The 25560-nt window shown below is 44.2% G+C and overlaps 1 protein-coding gene across 2 annotated transcripts in view; it reads right to left on the reverse strand.

Moving 5' to 3' along the window:
* Nucleotides 1-7970, reverse strand: part of LOC110532232 (forkhead box protein J3) — a 104665-nt gene extending 96695 nt beyond the window's left edge. Inside the window, exon 1 of one of the 2 annotated variants that reach the window (XM_021615948.3) lies at nt 7684-7970. The gene's annotated coding sequence lies outside the window, so the exon portion shown is untranslated. The remainder of the gene's footprint in view (nt 1-7683) is intronic. The other variant, XM_036988162.2, reaches the window with a different exon arrangement.
* Between the last annotated feature and the right edge of the window lie 17590 nt (nt 7971-25560).

The following is a 25560-nucleotide window of genomic DNA, read 5'->3' on the forward strand; positions in this document are numbered from 1 at the left end:
CACTTTATTTTCAGATTGTGACATGTCAGAATAATAGTAGAGAATCATTTATTTAAGCTTTTATTTCTTTCATCACATACCCAATGGGTCAGAAGTTTACATACACTCAATTAGTATTTGGTAGCATTGCTTTTAAATTGATTAACTTTGATCAAACATTTCAGATAGCCTACCACAAGCTTACCACAATAAGTTGAATAAGTGAATTTTGGTCCATTCCTCCTGACAGAGCTGGTGTAACTGAGTCAGATTTAGTGGCCTCCTTGCTCACACACGCTTTTTCAGTTCTGCCCACACATTTTCTATGGGATTGAGGTCAGGGCTTTGTGATGGCCTCTCCAATACCTTGACTTTGTTGTCCTTAAGCCATTTTGCCACAACTTTGGAAGTATGCTTGGGGTCATTGTCCATTTGGAAGACCGATTTGCGACCAAGCTTTAACTTCCTGAGTGATGTCTTGAGATGTTGCTTCAATATATCCACATCATTTTCCTACCTCATGATGCCATCTATTTTGTGAAGTGCACCAGTCCCTCCTGCAGCAAAGCACCCCCACAACACGATGCTGCCACCCCGTGCTTCACGGTTGGGATGGTGTTCTTCGGCTTGCAAGCATTCCCCTTTTTCCTCCAAACATAACGATAGTCATTATGGCCAAATAGTTATATTTCTGTTTCGTCAGACCAGAGGACATTTCTACAAAAAGTACAATCTATGTACCCATGTGCAGTTGCAAACCGTAGTCTAGCTTTTTTATGGCAGTTTTGGAGCAGTGGCTTCTTCAGGCCTTTCAGGTTATGTCGATATAGGACTCATTTTACTATGGATATAGATACTTTTCTACCGATTTCCTCCAGCATCTTCACAACGTCCTTTCTTGTTGTTCTGGGATTGATTTGCACTTTTTGCACCAAAGTACGTTCATCTCTAGGAGACAGAGCGCGTCTTCTTCCTGAGCGGTATGACGGCAGCGTGGTCCCATGGTGTTTATACTTGCGTGCTATTGTTTGCACAGAGGAAATAAGCAAACAGGAAACCACTCACCCAGAAGTGGCGCTCCTAGTGGCCGGAGACTAATGCAGGGAAACTTAAATCAGTTCTACCAAATTTCCATCAACATGTTAAATGTGCAACCCAAGGGAAAAAAAATCTAGATCACCTGTACTCCACACACAGAGACGCGTACAAAGCTCTCCCTCGCCGTCCATTAGGTAAATCCGACCACAACGCTATCCTCCTGATTCCTGCTTACAAGCTAAAATGAAAGCAGGAAGCACCAGTGACTCAGTCTATAAAAAAGTGGTCAGATGAAGCAGGTGCTAAACTACAGGACTGTTTTGCTATCGAACATGTTTCGGGATTTTTCCGATGGCATTGAGGAGTACACCACATCAGTCACTGACTTTATCAATAAGTGCATCGAGGACGTCCCCCCCCACAGTGACTGTACGTACATATCCCAACCAGAAGCCATGGATTACAGGCAACATTCGCACTGAGCTAAAGGGTAGAGCTGCTGCTTTCAAGGTGCGGGACTCTAACCGGGAAGCTTACAGGAAATCCTGAACCAACAAACAGGCAAAGCGTCAATACAGGGCTAAGATTGAATCATACTACACTGGCTCCGACGCTCGTCTTATGTGGCAGGGCTTGCAACTATTACAGACTACAAAGGGAAGCACAGCCACGAGCTGCCCAGTGACACGTGGCTGTGCCACCAGAGATTCTGGGTTCGAGCCCAGGCTCTGTCGCAGCCGGCCGCGACCGGGAGGTCCCGGCACAATTGGCACAGCTTCGTCCCGGTTAGCAGGGATATCCTTGTCTCATTGCGCAATAGCGACTCCTGTGGCGGGCCGGGCGCAGTGCATGCTGACAATGTCGCCAGGTGTACAGTGTTTCCTCCCACACATTGGTGCGGCTGGCTTCTGGTTTGGATGTGCGTTGTGTCAAGAAGCAGTGCGGCTAGGTTGGGTTGTGTTTCGGAGGACGCATGGCTCTCGACCTTCGCCTCTCCCGAGTCCGTATGGGAGTTGCAGCGATGAGACAAGACTAACGACTACCAATTGGATATCACGAAATTGGGGAGAAAAAAGGGGTAAAAAAAATAATTTAAAGGTTGTAGACGACACCACAGTGGTAGATCTGTTCACCGACAACGACGAGACAGCCTATAGGGAGGTCAGAGACCAGGCCGGGTGGTGCCAGAATAACAACCTATCCCTCAGCGTAACCAAGACTAAGGAGATGATCGTGGACTACAGGAAAAGGAAGACCAATCACGCCCCCATTCTCATCGGCGGGGCTGTAGTGGAGCAGGTTGAGAGCTTCAAGTTCCTTGGTGTCCACATCAACAACAAACTAAAATGGTCCAAACGCACCAAGACAGTCGTGAAGAGGGCACGACAAAGCCTATTCCCCCTCAGGAAAAGAAAAAGATTTGGCATGGGTCCTGAGATCCTCAAAAGGTTCTACAACATCGAGAGCATCCTGACTGGTTGCATCACTGCCTGGCACCGCAATTGCTCGGCCTCTGACCGCAAGGCACTACAGAGGGTAGTGCGTATGACCCAGTACATCACTGGGGCTAAGCTGCTTGCCATCCAGGACCTCTATACCAGGCGGTGTCAGAGGAAGGCCCTAAAAATTGTTAAAGACCCCAGCCACCCCAGTCATAGACTGTTCTCTCTACGTCCGCATGGCAAGCGGTACCGGAGTGCCAAATCTAGTACAAAAAGGCTTCTCAACAGTTTTTACCCCAAGCCATAAGACTCCTGAACAGGTAATCAAATGGCTACATGGACTATTAGCATTGTGTGTCCCCCCCATCCCTCTTTTTACGCTGCTACTATTCTCTGTTTATAATATATGCATGGTCACTTTAACTATACATTCATGTACATACTACCTCCATTGGACCGACCAACCAGTGCTCCCGCACATTGGCTAACCAGGCTATCTGCATTGTGTCCCACCCACCACCCGCCACATTGGCTAACCAGGCTATCTGCATCCCTTGCAGAGCAAGGGGAACAACTACTCCAAGTCTCAGAGCGAGTTACGTTTGAAACGCTATTAGCGCGCACCCCGCTAACTAGCTAGCCATTTCACATCGGTTACACCGGCCTAATCTTGGGAGTCATCATAGGCTTGAAGTCATAAACAGCGCAATGCTTGAAGCATTACTAAGAGCTGCTGGCAAAACGCACGAAAGTGCTGTTTGAATGAATGCTTACGAGCCTGCTGCTGCCTACCATCGCTCAGTCAGACTGCTCTATCAAATATCAAATCATAGACTTAATTATAACATAATAACACACAGAAATACGAGCCTTTGGTCATTAATATGGTCGAATCCGGAAACTATCATTTCGAAAACAAAACGTTTATTATTATCGCATATACCCTGACTATGCGTGCAATGAACGCAAGAGAAGTGACACAATTTCGCCTGGTTAATATTGCCTGCTACTCTGGATTTCTTTTAGCTAAATATGCAGGTTTAAAAATATATACTTCTGTGTATTGATTTTAAGAAAGGCATTGGTGTTTATGGTTAGGTACACGTCGGAGCAACGACAGTCCTTTTTCCGCACCACATCGATTATATGCAACGCAGGACACGCTAGATAAACTAGAAATATCATCAACCATGTGTAGTTAACTAGTGATTAAGATTGATTGACTTTTTTATAAGATAAGTTTAATGCTAGCTAGCAACTTACCTTAGCTTCTTACTGCATTCGCGTAACAGGCAGGCTCCTCGTGGAGTGCAATGTAAAGCAGGTGGGTAGAGCGTTGAACTAGTTAACTGTAAGGTTTCAAGATTGAATCCCCGAGCTGACAAGGTAAAAATCTGTCATTCTGCCCCTGAACAAGGCAGTTAACCCACCGTTCCTAGGCCATCATTGAAAATAAGAATGTGTTCTTAACTGACTTTCCTAGTTAAAAAGGTGTAAAAAATATATATCTATATTTATTTTTAAATCGGCCAAATCAGTGGCCAAAAATACCGATTTCCGATTGTTATAAAAACTTGAAATCGGCCCTAATTAAATCGGCCATTCCGATTAATCGGTCGACCTTTAGCACAGAATCATCTAGAATTTCATTGTTTGATTCGTCCATAGGACTGCTAGATGGTGAAGCATGATTCATCACTCCAAAGAACGCGTTTCCACTGCTGCAGAGTCCACTGGCAATTAATGCTGCAGAGTCCATACACCACTCCGGCCAACTCTTGGCATTGCGCATGATGATCTCAGGCTTGTGTGCGGCTGCTCGGCCATAGAAACCCATTTCATGAAGCTCCCGACGAACAGTTCTTGTGCTGACGTTACTTCTAGAGGCAGTTTGGAACTCGATACTAAGTGTTGCACCCGAGGACAGACGATTTTTACGTGCTACACACTTCAGCACTTGGCGGTCCAGTTCTGTGAGCTTGTGTGGCCTACCACTTTGCTGCTGAGCCGTTGTTTATCCTAGACATTTCCACTTCACAATAAGTAGTCTCCCGTTGCCATACCTCCAAAATCACATCGCTGTCATGCCTTCCTTGGAGGTTTGGATAATTTGATATTGCAAAAATAGTTTTTTGAAGAACCCTCCCCCCACATGTCCTTTGTTGATACGTGATATACGTGATATGTTCGGCAATGTTTTCAGACTGGAAAGGAGACATTTTGCAGAGAGTTGTTCTGTATGCTAGTTTCAACATAGCAGAAAATTATGTTTTGTCAGAAGTGTGCTCTATGCACAAAATCAACATACAGTGCTTTCAGAAAGTATTCATACAACCTTTAGTGTTACAGTCTGAATTCTATTTTTTTTCACCCATCTACATACAATGTCCCATAATGACAAAGTGAAAGTATGTTTTTAGAAATGTTTTTCAAATGTATTGAAAATGAAATACAGAAATATCTCATTTACATAACTATTCAATACATGCTATAATCACATTTGGCAGCGATTACAGCTGTGATTATTTCTGGTTAAGTCTAAGAGCTTTCCACACCTGGATTGCACAATATTTGCACATTATTATTTTAAAAATTCTTCAAGCTCTGTCAAGTTGGTTGTTAATCATTGCAAGACAGCCATAGATTTTCAAGCCAATTTAAGTCAAACTGTATCTAGGTCACACAGGAACATTCAATGTCATCTTGGTAAGCAACTCCAGTGTTTATTTGGCCTTGTGTTTTAGGTTATTGTTCTGCTGAAAGGAGAATTTGTCTCCCAGTGTCTGTTGGAAAGCAGACTGAACCAGGTTTTCCTCTTGGAGTTTTCCTGTGCTTAGCCCTATTCCGTTTATTTTTATCCAAATAAAAAATTCCCTAGTCCTTGCCGATGACAAGCATACACATAACATGATGCAGCCACCACCATGCTTGAAAATATGAAGAGTGATGTGTTGTGTTGGATTTGCCCTAAACATAACGCTTTGTATTCAGGACAAAAAGTTAATTTCTTTACTACATTCTTTGCAGTTTTACTTTAGTGCCTTATTTCAAACAGGATGCATGTTTTGGAATATGTTTTATTCTGTACAGGCTTCCTTCTTTTCACTCTGTCATTTAGGTTAGTATTGTGTAGTAACTATAATATTGTTGATCAATCCTCAGTTTTCTCCTATCACAGCCATTAAACTCTAACTGTTTTAAAGTCACCACTGGCATGGTGAAATCCTTCAGCGTTTACCTTCCTCTCCGGCAACTCAGTTAGGAAGGGCGCCTGTATCGTTGTAGTGACTGGGTTTAGTGACATAACATCCAAAGTGTAATTAATAACTTCACCATGTTCAAAGAGATATTCAATATCTGCTTCTTTTTTTACCTATCTAACTATAGGTGCCCTTCTTTGCGAGGCATCGGGAAACCTCACAGGTCTTTGTGGTTGAATCTGTGTTTGAAATTTACTGCTCGACTGAGGGACCTTACTGATAATTGTATGTGTAGGGTACAGAGATGAGGTAGTCATTCAAAAATCATGTTAAACACTATTATTGCACACAGAGTGAGTCCATGAAGTATGTGACTTAAGGAAATTTTTAATCCTGAACTTATTTACGCGTGCCATAAAAAAGGGGATTAATACTTTTCATTTTCCTTTTTTATACATTTTTCAAAACTTTCTGAAAACACAATTCAACTTTGACAGTATAGGATATTGTGTGTAGGCCAGTGACCAGGATATTTTAGTCAAAAACATGGTTGCATCTGCCAAAAGGCTGAAACAGCAAGACAATAACTCCAATAACACATCAAAATCCACATAGAAAATGGTTTAATTGGCCAAAAAAAATCCTAATTTTGCCATGGCCATCTCAGTCTCCGGACTTGTCTGATTAATCACGCTGTCATACACAACTAATTGGTATATACACATTGGAGTGCAACATTTTGTACATTTTCCTTACAAGCAAGAATGTTTAATACAATTACATTGAAATTTACTCTGCTGGTTGTCTGTGCAGTTTTTCTTTCAGCCGCTCAAAATTTGAGAGAAAATGTCCACAGGAAAGTACTGTTTACCAGACTTTTTAGAGTGCCGGTAGGTTTGCCACTGCCAGCTGAATGCGAGCAATGTTTGGTCTATGGTTTGGTTATGCTCAGTTATTGTTTATGATTTACATATTGTGCAAGTGTTTACACCACAAAGCAGGCGTCAGTAGATTGAAAATTCAAACCGGAAATACAAGCCGACAGAATATATTAACCTACCGGCTCTCTAAAAAAAAAAGAAAATCGGGTAAACAATACTTTTCTGTGGATATTTTGTCTTAAATTTTGAGCGTCTGATGGACAAACCACAGACCTTTTTTTTGGAGTAAGTTTAAATGTATTTTCATTAAATATTCTGGCTTGTAAGGAACATTTACACCCCAATGTGTCTGCCTGTATATACCAATTAATTACAGCCAGATTATTCCTACAATCTACGGGCTTGAAACCCATTGAAATACCGTGGTTTGAATCAAAGAGGGCAGTCCATAAGCACAGATGAAGGATGTCAAGGATCTGGAAAGATTCTGTATCTAGGAATTGTCTAAAATCCCTCCTCATGTGTTTTCTAACTCATAAAACATGGTGAGGTATTGAATGGTATTGAAAACAAGATGAGGTATTGAAATCTATTGAAAACAGGGGTGTCAATCATTTTACCCCTACCTTTTTGAGAGAAAAAGTATAAAATAATATAATTTCCCATTTTTTTGCAAACAAAATAGCTCAGTATTTGAATTATAATTCTTTATTTTATGCAGTCAATTTCTGATTATTTTTTATTTTGGACCCTACCATATGTCACCACTTCAGAAGTTCAGGCATGTATAAAAAGTAGCCCATAGTGCATGCATTGATGCATACATGTCAGAATGTTTACGCAACAGTTTCGATCAATTTCTAAATTCAATGTCAAAGTCATTCTGCTCCTTGCAAGGCAATTAAACAACACAATCAATCAGATAAGCACGACCCAGGATCACCCTGAAAAAAAACTTGTGGAAGTTTAATTCAAAGCTATCCTCAAATAACATGGGCTGTCAATATGCATGACAGGGAGAGAAAACCTGTCAAGGCCTGTACGCAACGCAACCCCAAAGCTCAATTAAATGTATTTGCCTATGTGAGATATTTTCTCACCGGCCTTGCTTACAGACATCCCCCAATTCTTCAGTTTACTTACCCGGGTGGATGGTTATGAACCGGTTAAAATTTTACAGAGGTTCAGCGGTTCCAGCGCTGCACTTGAACATTTCCTCCAAGGACTGAGCTTCTTCACCTTCTAGGGCTGTCACTGAAGTTGCATGCCCCATGCAATACTCGTGTCACATTGACCGGTTCTGTGGTCAATTGTGTGCCATGAATTGAAGACTTCCTCATCCCGCTATTCGCGTTTGCTTCTCCAACAACAGGATCCCGCCGCGTCTCCTGACTCCGTTCTCTTGCTAAACCACCGGAACTACTTCCAATGCCAGCCGGAGCACGTTGAAGACAAATCCATGCACCACAGTCTGGCAACATATTTAAAATCTACATAACTAGTTCCCGTGTTACATATTTAATTAACTTTTCGTGGGTAATTAGTTATCGCCAACAACGACTTGCTAATAATAATAATAAACTGTTATTTTTTCTTCTTCTGGGAATCGAATTTACATATATAGCCACTGGACATTTTAAATTAGACAGATTCTAAAAATGATGCATGGATCAAACTAGTCATCATTACAATGTTGATTTGCTTTCAGGCATGTCTTCAGTTTGTGTTTAAAATTGTCATAGTTAGAACAGCCTATTATTTATGTAGGCAGAGTGTTTCAGTAGTTGGTGGTACAATGAATGAAGGAAGGAAGGAAGCAAGAAATTAAGCAAGAAGGGAAGGGAGAAAGGAAGGAAAGAAGGAAGGAAGGAAGGAAGGAAGGAAGGAAGGAAGGAAGGAAGGAAGGAAGGAAGGAAGGAAGGAAGGAAGGAAGGAAGGAAGGAAGGAAGGAAGGAAGGAAGGAAGGAAGGAAGGAGGGGAAAAAGGAAGGAAATAAGAAATATTTGTCCCATAGGGAAATTTGCATACACATCACTTCTGATAGCCTACATCACAGGACAGACAGTATATCACAAGATACGATCAGACAGGGAGACATATATATATATATATATATATATATATATATATATATATATATACAGTAGATGGTGAGTTATGGTTTATAGTCCTTCAGTGATTAGGAAACTGATGCTGGTTGGTGAGAATGAATTGTGTGTCAGATTTATCCAACAAGAGTCCCCTCTGGTGGCTGCTCTTGTTATCCTGCTATCCCTCTCCCTTTGGTAAAGGAGCTGGCTCAGTGGTGGAGGGGCAAGGCGTAAGAGATTCTATGATTTATGATGCTATATTTATTTCTTTGGGCAAGGTCATGTTAAGTCATATTTATAGATAGTTTATAAATCTGTGAAGCATTTTAATATCATTTTAATACATTGCCATACATTGAGTTTATATATGACTACACTGGCAATCATAACAGAATACTACCCTGTGTATGATCAGGATGATGGGGGGACTCCAATCCCGGCCTGGGGCCCCCAGGTGGCGGGACTGAGAGCAGGTATTCAGCCTGATGAAGACATTCAGGTCAAAACGTGGCATAGTGGGTTCAGGGGTTTCCCTATGTGAGGGACATTGTGGTTCCACCATTTCACCACCTGCCTTCACCTTCTCACTCCCACCTTCGGTTACAGAGAGAAGTCCTCTGTGCAGCTTCACTCCTCCTCCATCCTCCTGGCTTTGATGCCTCCTCTGCTCCTGTGTCATTCTCTGTGGCCCTTAGAGACCAAACCTCAAGTTCCATAAACCACAATGGGCCTACCTCTGGAAGCTGACAGGTATGTGAAGATGTAAATGGTGGACAGTTTGATATCGACCTTGACAGATGGTTGGTTCTGAGCACCAGTTCAGGCTGTCAGTCAGGCCAGTAAAGGCTGTCAGTCAGTCAGGCTGTGTGTGTGTAGACATGTTTAACTATACTTGTGGGGACCAGAAATCCCTACAAGAATAGTAAATAAACCAATTTTGTTCATCCCCACAAGGTCAAATGCTATTTCTAGGTAGTTTAGGGTTAGGGTTAGGAGCTAGGGTTAGTTTTAGGGTTAGGAGCAGGGTTAGGTTTAAGGTTAGGTTTTTTGGGTCAATGTTAGGGTTAGGGTAAGAAATAGGGTTAGGTTTAGTGGTTTTGAATGGGACTGAATTGTGTGTCCCCACAAGGTTAGTTATACAAGTCTGTGTGTGTGTGTGTGTGTGTGTGTGTGTGTGTGTGTGTGTGTGTGTGTGTGTGTGTGTGTGTGTGTGTGTGTGTGTGTGTGTGTGTGTGTTTTTGGAGATTGTGGGAGCACATTTAAAATGTGGCGACTGACTCAGATTGTCTGTGATATATGCAGACTTCAACATTAACTGAAATAACTGCCATAGAGATACTTGCTTGTCCTGCCTTACCATCTTGGGCCTGTAGATGTCAGTAACAGACCTATGTAATTACAGCGTAATACCATTTAAGATCAAATCAAATTATATCTGTCACATGCGCCTAATACAACAGGTTACCTTACTGTGAAATGCTTACTTACAAGCCCTTAACCAACAATGCAGATTTAAGAAAAATAAATACAAAGATTTACTCAAATAAACTAAAGTAAAAAATAAAAGAGCAACAATAAAATAATGATAATGAGGCTATATACAGGGGGTACCGGTACCGAGTCAATGTGCAGGGGTACAGGTTAGTCGAGGTAATTGAGGTAATATGTACATGTAGTTAGGGGTGAAGGGACTATGTATAGATAATAGATAATAAACAGTGAGTAGCTACAGCATGAAAAAGGGGGGGGGGGGGGGGGGGGGTCAATGCAAATAATTCACAAATAGTCGGTTCCTGCATGTGTGGTGTATAACTACGGATACTGTAGAAGAATAACTGTGTTCCTGGATGTTCATGCCAAGCAATGAAGTTAAGCTCCCTAGAATATCCATCTTCATTTTCTTTATTTTCATGCCATCCATTATAACAGGGGTATTCAACCCTCATCGTATGAGGTCCGGAGTCTGCTGGTTTTCTGTTCTACCTGATAATTAATTGCACCCACCTGGTGTCCCAGGTTTAAATCCACAGCTGATTAAAGGGGGAACCATTTTTTAAAACACAGTGGAACTGGCTTTGAGGTCAAGAGTTGAGTTTTAGGGGCACTGTAACTGTCACACCATGATCTGGTTCACCTGTCCTTGTGATTTTTTCCACCCCCTCCAGGTGTTGCTTATTATCTCCAGTGTATATATCCCTGTGTTTCCTGTCTCTCTGTGCCAGTCTCTCTGTGCCAGTTTCCCAAGTCAACCAGCGTCTTTCCTTGCTCCTATTTTTCCCAGTCTCTATTTGTTTCTAGTGCTCCTGGTTTCGACCCTTGCCTGTCCTGACTCCGAACCCACTTGCCTGACCACTCTGCCTGTTCTGACTACCAGACCGCCTATCCCCTTGTACTGTTTTTGGACTCGGATCTGGTTTCTGACCCCTGCCTGGCCTGACCTCGTCTGTCGCCTATCGTCTGGTACTGTTTGGACCTGGTTTGTGAACTCTCGCCTGTCCCCAACCTGCCTTTGCCTACTCCCTTTGTTATAATAAATATTGGAGTTCTACCATCTGCCTCCTGCGTCTGCATTTGGGTCTCGCCTTGTGCCCTTATAATAACATAATTTGCAAAGAGTATAGCCCATATGTCTTTCTGCTTACATGTCTGTATACAGTAATGCGGTTAATTCCTGGGGCTATGACTACAGGCTTAAAGCTAGCCTGTGTACCGTTCTGTTTCGCTAACATGCCACTCCATGTAGTTGTGAAATAAACTGGTACCCAGACCAGGTAACAGTTAGTATCAGGAAAACAGGGATATTCAGTCAAGGAGACAGCCAAGCAATCCTACTCATTCAGGATTGGGCAATCTTGACCTCTGACTTACCCATGGCTGATTATAAACATAGTTAATTGTTACTGCACATCAACGTTTCAACTGTGAGTCAAAGTTCTCAGTATTACTGGGAGAGAGACGTATTATGGCAACCCCTAACTTTTTTTTCTAAAAGAGTAAATTGCTCAATAATTTACTTGTTAGTTTAGATTTTCTTGATTCATGAACATTTTCAGCGAACCATACTGGAATAACATTAGGCAAACGCGACCATAGAAAATGAATAGTATATGTTGTCTTTTAATTCTCTTTGTTTTAACACCCCGCATACAAAATGCATTATAAGTGTATTAAACATGGATCTTTGCCACCTTATTTTTTTAGAGGTCAGGTCCTCTCTGCCTGAGTGTATAACAATTTAAATATTTTCTGTAGACTTTTAACAGAGCTCTGTTCAATACGTACTGAGAGGGATCAAAGAGGGAGGAAATAGAGGGTGTCTTGGTGGTGTGCATGGTTGCAGTGCAGCACCTCTCCTTTCCGTCTCTCCCTGCTCTGCTCTCTAAACTGAGAGCCCCTTGAGAGGGTTTTGTGCATGCGGGAACAGCCAGGTGTTTTTTTGTTGTTGTTGTTGACATAATAGTGTGTGTTAGCAGGAAGGATATACCGAAGTCACGATATGCCTGGCTCATATTGATATCATATTGAATGTTAAATATTGTTGTCACGTTCTGACCTCTATTTCCTTTGTTTTTGTATTTATTTAGTATGGTCAGGGCGTGAGTTGGGTGGGCAGTCTATGTTTGTTTTTCTATGTTTTGGTCTAGTTCTATGTTCGGCCTGATATGGTTCTCAATCAGAGGCAGGTGTTCGTCATTGTCTCTGATTGGGAACCATATTTAGGTAGCCTGGGTTTCACTGTGTGTTTGTGGGTGATTGTTCCTGTTTTTGTGTTTGCACCAGACAGGGTTGTTTTGAGTTCTCACGTTTCTTGTTTTTTTCCGTTAGTTTGTTCATGTATAGTGTCGTCAATAAATACAATGAACAACCACCACGCTGCGCTTTGGTCCGCCTCTACTTCACAAGAAGAGAATCGTTACAGAATCACCCACCACAACAGGACCAAGCGGTGTGGTAATGGGCAAAGGAGAAAGCAGCAGCAGGAGCAGCGCGAGGAGGTATGGACATGGGAGGACGAATTAGACGGTAAAGGACCTTGGGCTCAGCCAGGAGAATATCGCCGCCCCAAGGAAGAACGGGAGGCGGCGAAAGCGGAGAGGCGCTGGTACGAGGAGGCAGCGCGGCGTCGTGGATGGAAGCCCGGGAGTCAGCCCCAAAAATTTCTTGGGGGGGGGCTAACAGGGAGTATGGCTACGCCAGGTAGGAGACCTGAGCCAACTTCCTGTGGTTACCGGGGGGCTAGAGAGACCGGGCAGGCACCGTGTTATGCTGTGGAGCGCACGGTGTCCCCAGTGCGGGTGCACAGCCCGGTGCGGTACATTCCAGCTCCGCGTATCGGCCGGGCTAGAGTGGGCATCGAGCCAAGTGCCATGAAGCCGGCTCTACGCATCTGGTCTCCAGTGCGTCTCCTTGGGCCGGCTTACATGGCACCAGCCTTGCGCACGGTGTCCCCGGTTCGCCTGCATAGCCCAGTGCGGGCTATTCCACCTCGCCGCACTGGCAGGGCGACCGGGACCATTCAACCGGGTAAGGTTGGGCAGGCTCGGTGCTCAAGAGCTCCAGTGCGCCTGCACGGCCCGGTCTATCCGTCACCACCTCCACACCCCAGCCCTCCGGTGGCAGCTCCCCGTACCAGGCTGTCTCTCCGGCCCATCCGTCCAGAGCCTTCCTCCTCTCCACCTCTGCCGGAGCCTCCCGCCTGTCCGGCGCCTCTGCCGGAGCCTCCCGCCTGTCCGGCGCCTCTGCCGGAGCCTCCCGCCTGTCCGGCGCCTCTGCCGGAGCCTCCCGCCTGTCCGGCGCCGCTGCCGGAGCCTCCCGCCTGTCCGGCGCCTCTGCCGGAGCCTCCCGCCTGTCCGGCGCCTCTGCCGGAGCCTCCCGCCTGTCCGGCGCCTCTGCCGGAGCCTCCCGCCTGTCCGGCGCCTCTGCCGGAGCCTCCCGCCTGTCCGGCGCCTCTGCCGGAGCCTCCCGCCTGTCCGGCGCCGCTGCCGGAGCCTCCCGCCTGTCCGGCGCCTCTGCCGGAGCCTCCCGCCTGTCCGGCGCCGCTGCCGGAGCCTCCCGCCTGTCCGGCGCCTCTGCCGGAGCCTCCCGCCTGTCCGGCGCCTCTGCCAGAGCTTCGCGTCTGCCCGGCGCCATCGGAGCTTCCCGTCTGCCCAGCGCCGCCAGCGCCGCCCGTCTGCCCAGCGCCGCCCGTCTGCCCAGCGCCGCCCGTCTGCCCAGCGCCGCCAGTGCCGCCCGTCTGCCCAGCGCCGCCAGTGCCGCCCGTCTGCCCAGCGCCGCCAGTGCCGCCCGTCTGCCCAGCGCCGCCAGTGCCGCCCGTCTGCCCAGTGCCGCCCGTCTGCCAGGAGCCGCCAATGCCGCCCGTCAGCCAGGGGCCGCCAGTGCCGCCAGTCAGCCAGGGGCCGCCAGTGCCGCCAGTCAGCCAGGGGCCGCCAGTGCCGCCAGTCAGCCAGGGGCCGCCAGTGCCGCCAGTCAGCCAGGGGCCGCCAGTGCCGCCAGTCAGCCAGGGGCCGCCAGTGCCGCCAGTCAACCAGGGGCCACCAGTGCCGCCAGTCAGCCCAGCGCCAGCGCCGCCAGTCAACCAGGGGCCGCCAGTGCCGCCAGTCAGCCAGGGGCCGCCAGTCAGCCAGGGGCCGCCAGTGCCGCCAGTCAGCCAGGGGCCGCTAGAGCCCTTCCGCCCGGAGCAGCTGTCCCTCTGTCCCGAGCAGCTGTCCCTCTGTCCCGAGCAGCTGTCCCTCTGTCCCGAGCAGCTGTCCCTCTGTCCCGAGCAGCTGTCCCTCTGTCCCGAGCAGCTGTCCCTCTGTCCCGAGCAGCTGTCCCTCTGTCCCGAGCAGCTGTCCCTCTGTCCCGAGCAGCTGTCCCTCTGTCCCGAGCAGCTGTCCCTCTGTCCCGAGAAGCTGCCCCTCTGTCCCAAGCAGCCCCTCTGTCCAGTGGGGTCATTGAGAGGGGTGGGCATGGTGAGTAAGCCACGGAGGCGGACAATAAGGCGGACTGAGACAATGGCGAAGTGGGGTCCGCGTCCCGCGCCAGAGCCGCCACCGCGGACAGACGCCCACCCAGACCCTCCCCTATAGGTCAAGGTTTTGCGGCCGGAGTCCGCACCTTTGGGGGGGGGTACTGTCACGTTCTGACCTCTATTTCCTTTGTTTTTGTATTTATTTAGTATGGTCAGGGCGTGAGTTGGGTGGGCAGTCTATGTTTGTTTTTCTATGTTTTGGTCTAGTTCTATGTTCGGCCTGATATGGTTCTCAATCAGAGGCAGGTGTTCGTCATTGTCTCTGATTGGGAACCATATTTAGGTAGCCTGGGTTTCACTGTGTGTTTGTGGGTGATTGTTCCTGTTTTTGTGTTTGCACCAGACAGGGCTGTTTTGAGTTCTCACGTTTCTTGTTTTTTTCCGTTAGTTTGTTCATGTATAGTGTCGTCAATAAATACAATGAACAACCACCACGCTGCGCTTTGGTCCGCCTCTACTTCACAAGAAGAGAATCGTTACAATTGTTGCCAATAACATTATTAACCTTTTAGTGCAGCGGGCTAAATCGGGGTCACACAGAGTGCATCATGGTAGTCTTCAACAAATCTACTTTGAAACAAAAGTTAACCTTTTAGTGCAGGGGGCTAAATTGGGGTCACACAGAGTGCATCATGGTAGTCTTCAACAAATCTACTTTGAAACAAGTATAGTATACACCTCACACACATGGTTATGGGCTGAAAGTACAGAAGACACCTGTACCATGCCAGATATATTCAAGTTTGAGTGTGCATCCCAATATTACACTTCATAGACTGAAATATAACAAAACCGTTTGACATAGAAACACCAGATTTTCGGCAGGTTTAAAATAAATGATAATTATTTATTAATTATACAATTATGAAAACCGTTTGAAATAGTAACACCAGATATTCGGCAGGTTTGGCAGACTCACTAAACACAAATACTGTGTTTGTAAATTATGTCTGAGTGTTGGACTGTGCCAATGGCTGTCCGTAAATAATAGAAAACAAGAGAATCACGCTGTCTGGTTTGCTTGAAGTAAGACTAGCATTTACATTTTACTTTTACTAAAGTATGACAATTGAGTACTTTTTCCACCACTGTACTTAAGTACATTTAAAACCAGATACTTTTAGACTTTTATTCAAGTAGTATTTTACTGGGCGGCTCTCACTTTTACTTGAGTCATTTTGTATTAAAGGGATACTTCAGGATTTTGGCAATAAGGCCCTTAATCTACTTCCTCAGACAAACTCGTGGATACCATTTAGATAAAGGGCCTCTGCCAAAATCCCAGTTTCTTTACTTTTACTAAAGTTTGACAATTGAGTACTTTTTCCACCAATGATTATATGTCAGTACATGTGACAAATTGCAACATCTTATTTAGAGATGTGTTGCTTTTCACAGTCTGCTGTTTCTCTTGTTCAGATTTCTTTCATTTTACTCAACTGGCTTAAAGTTCTTCCTCAGAGGAATCTTCATGGCTCCTATCAGCTTGACTCTTGATATTTGTATTTCTTATTTCCCTTTTTTGAGTCAACATTTCTAAAACGTGGATGCAAACTTATTTGTCTATCTTGCGTAGCCAGCCTCCCCAATTCTCGTCTCGTACACTCGACTATTGGAAGTCTGGCGAACTTCCGATTTGGATTTCGAGTTTGAATGGGAACGGTGGCATTCATTTGGATTTGATTGTCTCTGAGTATAAATAATGTTTACCCTCAGAGGCATTGGGCGCTCAAGTGGTAAGGCTCAAGCAACCGACTGTAGACGAAAGTCGAGGAGTGATGTCGGGTGAGGTGCAACTGCGATCGAAGAAAGTCAGCCACTAATTTGGTTTTCTAACATCAAGGCACAGATCAACATGGCAGTGTTGCCATTGTTCATAAAAGTGTTTTTTCTCTCTGTCTCCAACCCCCATATCACACAAGTTGAAATCATATCTGTGTCAATTGTACAATCAATTAGTGAGAGAGAGAGACTCAAATATCGCATATCCTATCCATAATTTTAGTATCTTATGCATGCAAGTCAGATTTTGTTGTTGTTCTTTTTCTAAAAATCTGCTTGCTCAGCTCCTCGACAACTGCTACCGGAGCACCATAAGTGAATCCCACAATTTGTCCAACTAATAATAGTTTAGATTGGGCATCCTTATACCCCTGCGCTCCAGCTTTTGCAAATTCTTACTCTAATTTTGCACTAAATTAATTTACAGCTTGGTTTCTTGCTTCTGCCTTAGTCTTCCTCTCAAGAGAAGCTTTCTCTTTTTCACGTATTTCTTTTTTGTCACACCCTGATCTGTTTCACCTGTCTTTGTGAATGTCACCACCCCCCTCCAGGTGTCGCCCATCTTCCTCATTATCCCATGTGTATTTATACCTGTGTTCTCTGTTTGTCTGTTGCCAGTTCCTTTTGTTTCGTGAAACCTACCAGCGTTTGTTCCCCTGCTCCTGTCTGTTCTTGCGCCTGTTTTTTAGTCCTTCCCGGTTTTGACTGTTCTGCCTGAACCTGAGCCTGCCTGAACCTGAGCCTGCCTGCTGTTCAATAACTTGCCCCACCTCACTGGATTATTGACCCCTGCCTGCCCTGCCCCTGAGACTGCCTGCCGTTCTGGACCTTTTGCACCCTACCTTGACCTGTCGTTTGCCTGCCTCTGTTCTAGAAATAAACTTTTGTTTCTTCGAGACTGTCTGGGTCATAACTGAAATCTGATATTTTTTGATTCTCTTCATATTTGCATTTTCTTCCTCTTGTTTGACCTTCAACTCTTCCTTCTCTTGTTCTCTCTTCCTCCCTTTCCTTCAGTATTCTCTCTTCCTCCCTTTCCTGATCTGAGAGTGATTTATTTTGCAATTGTTGTTAAATGAATGGTATCTGTTCTCACATTTCTGAGTTATTTACCTTATGTGGCGTTCTGCTTTTTCAACAAATGTTTGTATGCTGTTGCTCTTTCCTTCCAGGTCATCTCCTCTAGTGAATAGTACAACAGTATTACAACATGTTCTTGATTATCTTAACAGCTGTTCTCTCCTCTTGAGTGAAGCATGCTCCCACAGTTAGGACCAGGAGTAAGATGTGGGGCCTGTGGCAGCCATAGAGATCTCTTTCCTGAACTCCACATTGTCAATGTCTGTGTCAAACAGCCCTGGAATGTTAATCACAGTAATGTGTCTCCCACTGACTTAAGACATCCCCTTATGACACACACTGGTGACTCATCCATCACCGACATCCACCGTAAACACCTCTCTTCCCAGGATGGTGTTTCCTGTTGCACTCTTCCCAACTTCCCCAGCAGCACAATCATGAGACTGTCCATACTCTCCACCGATCCCCTCTAATGACAAAGGAAGTTAATACATTTACTGTAGCCTACATAATATCTGCTGATATTAAGATACTTTAGGTAGATATATTTGCCTATTATACCGTGTACAACCATGACAAATGCAGTAAGTTGAAAAGAAAGCTTGTCAGGTGCTCAACTGAGGCGCTTGGAAATGAACAAATCTAACTATTTGCAGCCAAAAACAGTTTAGATCCAAAATGCCTCTCTCTGTAACAATTTTCTCAAAATATTGCCTCCTCTGGAGGAGAGAGAAACTTCAAATTTTCCCCAGAATTTCAAAGTGGAGGCTGAGCCATGGTTGGCACCTGTGGTTGAAATCAAAATTATTTTCCAGAACCCTTATTTTTTTGTTGTGTTCCAGTGTTCTAACCAGAAAATTAACTGGTTAAAACCCCAACAAAGTAACGGTTCGTTCTTTTTAGTTATTTTTTAATCTGTGAAATCTACATAGTTTTTTTTACAAAAAAGCGAATTAATTTACTCGACCCATTAGCACAGCTAAATAAGCTTGCTATGGAACACGTACGCTAGTTGTTTAAATGTTTGATTGGTCTGATTTGGCACAGGCACGAGATTTCACCGGTGGGGAGAGAGGAGAAAGGGGTGGATATGGAGGGGGCTTGGCTTGAAGCAGTGAACTCGATTGTGTTTAGGCTATTACTATACTGAATTTAAATATAAACGCAACATGTGACATTTCACATGTGATTTCAAGGAAATCAGACATGTAATACATGAATTAGGCCCTAATCTCTGGATTTACATTTTTATTTATTGAACTAGGCAAGTCAGTTAAGGCCAAACCCTCCCCTAACCCGGACGACGCTTAGTCAATTGTGCGCTGCCCTATGGGACTCCCGATCATGGCCGGTTGTGATACAACCAGGGTCTGTAGTGACGCCACCAGCACTGAGATGCAGTGCCTTAGACCGCTGTGCCACTCGGGAGCCATAAATGACTGGGAAGACAAATAACTGGGGGCACAGATATGCATCTGTTAAAAACAAGTTAGGGGCTTGGATCAGAAAACCAGTCAGTATCTGGTGTGACCACCTTTTGCCTCATGCAGCGAGACACATTTCCTTTGCATAGAGTTGATCAGGCAGTTGATTCTGGCCTGTGGAATGTTGTTCCGTTCCTCTTCAATCGCTGTGCGAAGTTACTGGATATTGGTAGGAACTGGAAGACGCTGTCTTACACGTCGATCCAGAGCATCCCAAACATACTCAATGGGGGACGTCTGGTGAGTTTGCAGGCCATGGATGAACTGGGCCATTTTCATCTTACAGGAATTGTGCGAAGGTCCTTGCTACATGGGGTCATGCATTATCATACGACAATGGGCCTTAGGACCTAGTCACGGTATCTCTGTGCATTCAAATTGACATCGATAAAATGCAATTGTGTTCGTTGTCCGTAGCTTATGCTTGCCCATATCATAACCCCACCGCCACCATGGGGTACACTGTTCACAACGTTGACATAAGCAAACTGCTCGCCCACATGACGCCATACATGTGGTCTGCAGTTGTGAGGCCGGTTGGACGTACTGCCAAAATCTCTAAAATGATATTGGAGGAGGCTTATGGTAGAGAAATTAACATTACATTCTCTGGTGGACATTCCTGCAGTCAGCTCCCTCAAAACACTCCCTCAAAACTTGAGACATCTGTGTAGTTGTGTTGTGGGACAAAACTGCACATTTTAGATTGGCCTTATATTGCCCCCAGCACAAGGTGCACCTGTGTAATGATCATGCTGTTTAATCAGCTTCTTGATATGCCACACCTGTCAGGTGGATGGATTATCTTGGCAAAGGAGAAATGCTCACTAACAGGAATGTAAACAAATTTGACACAACATTTAAGAGAAATTATATAGGACATTTCTGGGATCTTTTATTTCAGATCATGAAACATGGGACCTAGACTTCACATGTTGCATTTCTATTTTTGTTCAGTGTACAACTTCACTGAATTACAGAATTACATGCTAGACATCATAGTTTATTTTGCAGCAAAGAATAACATTACTAAATTGTTCTCAAGAGTTGAAAATAACAGATCTGTTCCCAAACACTTCTCAGTTTGTAAATAATTGTTCTTTTAGTTTGTAAATATGCAGTTGGTTGTGTAGATAAATAGAAAATAAATCCCATTTAATCCCTTTTTAGAATTAAATATAAGGCAACAATATGTGACAACTGTGCACAGGATGTGAAGACTTTCATTATGCAGTGTAGGAGTTATACTGGTTGATAATTCACTCATTGTTAGGGGGAAATATTAAGCTGCCAAGCCTCTGGACCCCTCATTCAATAATAATCATATATGTTATATTGTTATAATAACAATTTTAAACGTATATGGTTGCAATGGGATGAGTATTACCTGTTACAAATGTACAGAGGCTTGTTGTGCAATTACACTGAAAGCCTTAGCCGAACAATGTTATTTTCCTGCTTAGTTGTTTTCTCTCCATATTATATATATCTACGATAAGGGTTAAAAAATGTTACAGAGGCAAAGAAATCATACCCCTTCCCCTGTCCCCTGTCCCCCGTCTCGTGTGTTTCTGTAACTTTCTCACTCATCCTTATTCACGATTCATTCAGGATTACCCAAACATAATATTCTTATTTACAGTAGAAGTGACAGCAAATGCTGTTTGTAGTGCTAGAAATATGGGAACAATAGTACACGTTTGAATACTTTAATACACATATAAGTGAATACTTTTGGCCCCCTAAAATGGGGGACCATGTACAAAAAGTGCTGTCATTTCTACACGGTTCACCCGAAACGGATGAAAATACCCTCAAATTAAAGCTAACAGTCTGCACTTTAAATACATAGTCATTGTATTATTTCAAAATCCAAAGTGCTGGAGTACTGAGCTAGAACAACAAAATGTTTGTCACTGTCCCAATACTTTGAGCTCACTGTAGCTTTAAAAAACTAATAAAATAACACCTCACAACACGCCTCTCCCCTATCTAACACATTTAACCTAGTTAAGGCATATGTATATGTAGTAATGTATTAATGTGTGTAAATCCGAAAGGCATGAATTAATTTGTGGCATGAATGAATTAATCACCCATTTCGTATGATATGATACAAAGTACATATTGTATTTTATGTTATGAATTTGCAAAAAGTACAATATGTTACATATGTTATGAATTTGCACAACATATGGTATGTTATGAAATCTAGCTAGGTGGCTAGGTACGTTAGCTAGGCTAGGGGTTAGGGTTAGGGTTAAGTTTAGAAGTTAGGTTAAAGGGTTAAGGTTAGGGGAAGGGTTAACTAAAAGGGTTAAGGTTTGGGTTAGGGTTAGCTAACATGCTACAGTGCCTTGCGAAAGTATTTGGCCCCCTTGAACTTTGCGACCTTTTGCCACATTTCAGGCTTCAAACATAAAGATATAAAACTGTATTTTTTTGTGAAGAATCAACAACAAGTGGGACACAATCATGAAGTGGAACGACATTTATTGGATATTTCAAACTTTTTTAACAAATCAAAAACTGAAAAATTGGACGTGCAAAATTATTCAGCCCCTTTACTTTCAGTGCAGCAAACTCTCTCCAGAAGTTCAGTGAGGATCTCTGAATGATCCAATGTTGACCTAAATGACTAATGATGATAAATACAATCCACCTTTGTGTAATCAAGTCTCCGTATAAATGCACCTGCACTGTGATAGTCTCAGAGGTCCGTTAAAAGCGCAGAGAGCATCATGAAGAACAAGGAACACACCAGGCAGGTCCGAGATACTGTTGTGAAGAAGTTTAAAGCCGGTTTTGGATACAAAAAGATTTCCCAAGCTTTAAACATCCCAAGGAGCACTGTGCAAGCGATAATATTGAAATGGAAGGTGTATCAGACCACTGCAAATCTACCAAGACCTGGCCGTCCCTCTAAACTTTCAGCTCATACAAGGAGAAGACTGATCAGAGATGCAGCCAAGAGGCCCATGATCACTCTGGATGAACTGCAGAGATCTACAGCTGAGGTGGGAGACTCTGTCCATAGGTCAACAATCAGTCGTATATTGCACAAATCTGGCCTTTATGGAAGAGTGGCAAGAAGAAAGCCATTTCTTAAAGATATCCATAAAAAGTGTTGTTTAAAGTTTGCCACAAGCCACCTGGGAGACACACCAAACATGTGGAAGAAGGTGCTCTGGTCAGATGAAACCAAAATTGAACTTTTTGGCAACAATGCAAAACGTTATGTTTGGCGTAAAAGCAACACAGCTGAACACACCATCCCCACTGTCAAACATGGTGGTGGCAGCATCATGGTTTGGGCCTGCTTTTCTTCAGCGGGACAGGGAAGATGGTTAAAATTGATGGGAAGATGGATGGAGCCAAATACAGGACCATTCTGGAAGAAAACCTGATGGAGTCTGCAAAAGACCTGAGACTGGGACGGAGATTTGTCTTCCAACAAGACAATGATCCAAAACATAAAGCAAAATCTACAATGGAATGGTTCAAAAATAAACATATCCAGGTGTTAGAATGGCCAAGTCAAAGTCCAGACCTGAATCCAATCGAGAATCTGTGGAAAGAACTGAAAACTGCTGTTCACAAATGCTCTCCATCCAACCTCACTGAGCTCGAGCTGTTTTGCAAGGAGGAATGGGAAAAAATGTCAGTCTCTCGATGTGCAAAACTGATAGAGACATACCCCAAGCGAATTACAGCTGTAATCGCAGCAAAAGGTGGCGCTACAAAGTATTCACTTAAAGGGGCTGAATAATTTTGCACGTCCAATTTTTCAGTTTTTGATTTGTTAAAAAAGTTTGAAATATCCAATAAATGTCGTTCCACTTCATGATTGTGTCCCACTTGTTGTTGATTCTTCACAAAAAAATACAGTTTTATATCTTTATGTTTGAAGCCTGAAATGTGGCAAAAGGTTGCAAAGTTCAAGGGGGCCGAATACTTTCACAAGGCACTGTAAGTAGTTGCAAAGTAGCTAAATTGTTGTAAGTAGTTGAAAACTTGCTAATTAGCTAAAATGCTAAAGTTATCCTTCATGAGATTTGAACTTACAACCTTTCAGTTCCTAGACGTTCACGTTATACACCCCCCACCCCAACTAACCACACCAAATATAAACATATCATACTAATTTGAGTGTTGTGGATTTACACGTACTAAGTTACGTCTAGTCTATGAGGTGCTGACATAACAAGAGAAAAATTGGTGATGCTCAACCAATTTTCGAAATTGCACTTTGTATATTCTACTATTCTACCATCACCCTTCCTAAATAACCCTTGAGGGACCTTCTTTTCTTAGTGTGTACATGTATGCAAATGTACATGTCCATACAGCCTCATATGCTAAGATATTCTTAGGCCCTAGCAGTGTTTTTGTGAAAGAGGCTAAAGAAAGTCGTATTCTTAGCGCCATATGAAATTCATTCTTAATCTTCTTTCTTAAGGTGATGACTGCACTTTCCTTCCTTGACATGATAAATACATTCTGCTTCCTTTGGGTATCTTGTATTTCCACAAGAGGGCAGCATCCTCAAAGTTATGGACCCAGTTTGGGAAACCCTGCTTCAGACTAATCTCCCACTTGTTCACATACAAATGTCCCTTCCCAGTATATTACCTTCAGTTATAGGTCTAAGATTTGAACTGTATTATAACAAGACGTCACATCAGTATATACATTTCCTTGTATAGTTAGCTTGACATGCATGTTTCAAATGTGACAAATATAAATTATATCAGAAAAGCAGAAATGAGTTTGATGAGTGTGGGCGCTGTCATAATAGGTACTGCTCAGCGAGTACACTGTATGTGTACAATGTACAGTATACTACAGATGATAAGAAAGCTATTGCCACCAGCCGTTCAGTATTTCAGATTACCTCCAGAGTCAGTTGGCAGGCCAAATGGTTTCTTTCTTTCACTGGCATTTTATAAGGTAGCCATTCATTTGACCAGTTAACTCTAATGTACTGTATATAATTTTCACTGATTAGGTTGAATGGGTACTAAAGCAGTGTGTGTGTGTCCGCACGCGTGTGTGTGTCTATGTGCTTGTGTGTGTATGTGTGTGTCTGTTTAGGTTTGTGTGTGTGTTATATAGGCCTCAGCAGATCACCACCACCTTCTTCACAGCACGTTGTTTTCCTCTCGTCTCCTCGTCTCTCCGCCTGTGTGGAAGTTGTGTGGGCACCCTCTGGATTGCCTCACTGCCGGAGCATGCCGGACCCTGTTATCCGGCTATCCATCTGTGTTATTGATTTTTTTTTTCTCTCCCTCTTTGTAGAGTTTCGTCTTTCCTCCACTCTCCGCTCTTTTCAGAGGAGTGATGGAGAGAGAGAGAGAGAGAGAGAGAGAGAGAGAGAGAGAGAGAGAGAGAGAGAGAGAGGATGGCTGAGCATGGGGGTAGGGCAGAGATCTGAGAGCTTGTGGAAGGGGTGGTTGGGGAATGGAGAAGTGGTGGGGTTTCTGAGGATAGGGGAGGTTAGGGGTTGAGGGGTGTGGGGCGCGTGCAGCCTGGACTGTTCATGAGCAGAGAGTGAGAGAAGAAGAGAGAGAGAAGAAGAGAGAGAGAGGTGCTCTTGAAGTGTTGGAGCTTTTTTTCTCTCTCCACTCTCTCAGGGGAGCAACCCTCCTCCCTCCACTCCTCCCTCCTCCTCTCCTCCTGCTCTGAGGCGCCTCTGGTGCACACGCTCCACTCGGCAACCACCCCCCATCCCCTCCTCCTCCTACACTCCTCCCTCCTCTTCTCCTCCTCTGCCTGCCTGCCGTCTCCAGTCCCAGGGGGTCCCAGCAGCGCTGCTGGTGCAGCTGTGATTTGCGGGAGATTTGCGGGAGATTTGTCTAAGTGAGAAGCAATTAGTGTGCTGGGGCCTGCTAATGTATAAATGCTCTGGCCTACCCCACACCCCCCAGCCCCGCCATTTGGCAATCGCCAGGGCAGGGCACCGCCCATTCCCTCCCTCCCTCCCTCTCTCCACTCCATCTTTTTCATCTGCAGCAGTCAGCGCGCTCACACTCGCCTTCAGCTGACCCCATGCTCGCTGATTCTATTAGCCAGATAATTAGCCCGCTGTAGGTGTGTACAAAACTATTGGGCCATCTCTGACTCTGAGAACACCTTTTTTTTGTATCATCATGATGATTTGGCCAGTGATACTGCTTCTTGAAAGTCCAATATATAGAAAAATTGACTGCTGAAATGAAAGAAAATCTAAATGACAGTATTTTGGGGTGAATTTGACCTTTTATTGCAATGACTGTAATATGTGGTTGTTTTAGTTGAATGCACTGACTGGATGAGAGTGTCTACTAGGTTACTAAAATGCCAAATGTATTGTCAAAAAAGCTTGACTGCTGACATGGAAAACATTTTGGGACTGTATCAACAGTGGACTAATGAAAAAAATACCCCAAAAGTGTTTGAGTGGACTCTCCCTTTAAGAAAAGACAAGTGTGAGTGCAAGAAAGACAAGTTCATCAGTATTTAGTTTTATTAAATGTTTCTGTTCTGCGTGCTCTGAACTTCAGAGGAATTCTTGGTGTTTCCTATCACCAATCTC

The sequence above is a fragment of the Oncorhynchus mykiss genome, chromosome 9 (assembly GCF_057628025.1).
Source record: "Oncorhynchus mykiss isolate SJ-2025 chromosome 9, ASM5762802v1, whole genome shotgun sequence".
NCBI classification, from domain to species: Eukaryota; Metazoa; Chordata; class Actinopteri; order Salmoniformes; family Salmonidae; genus Oncorhynchus; species Oncorhynchus mykiss.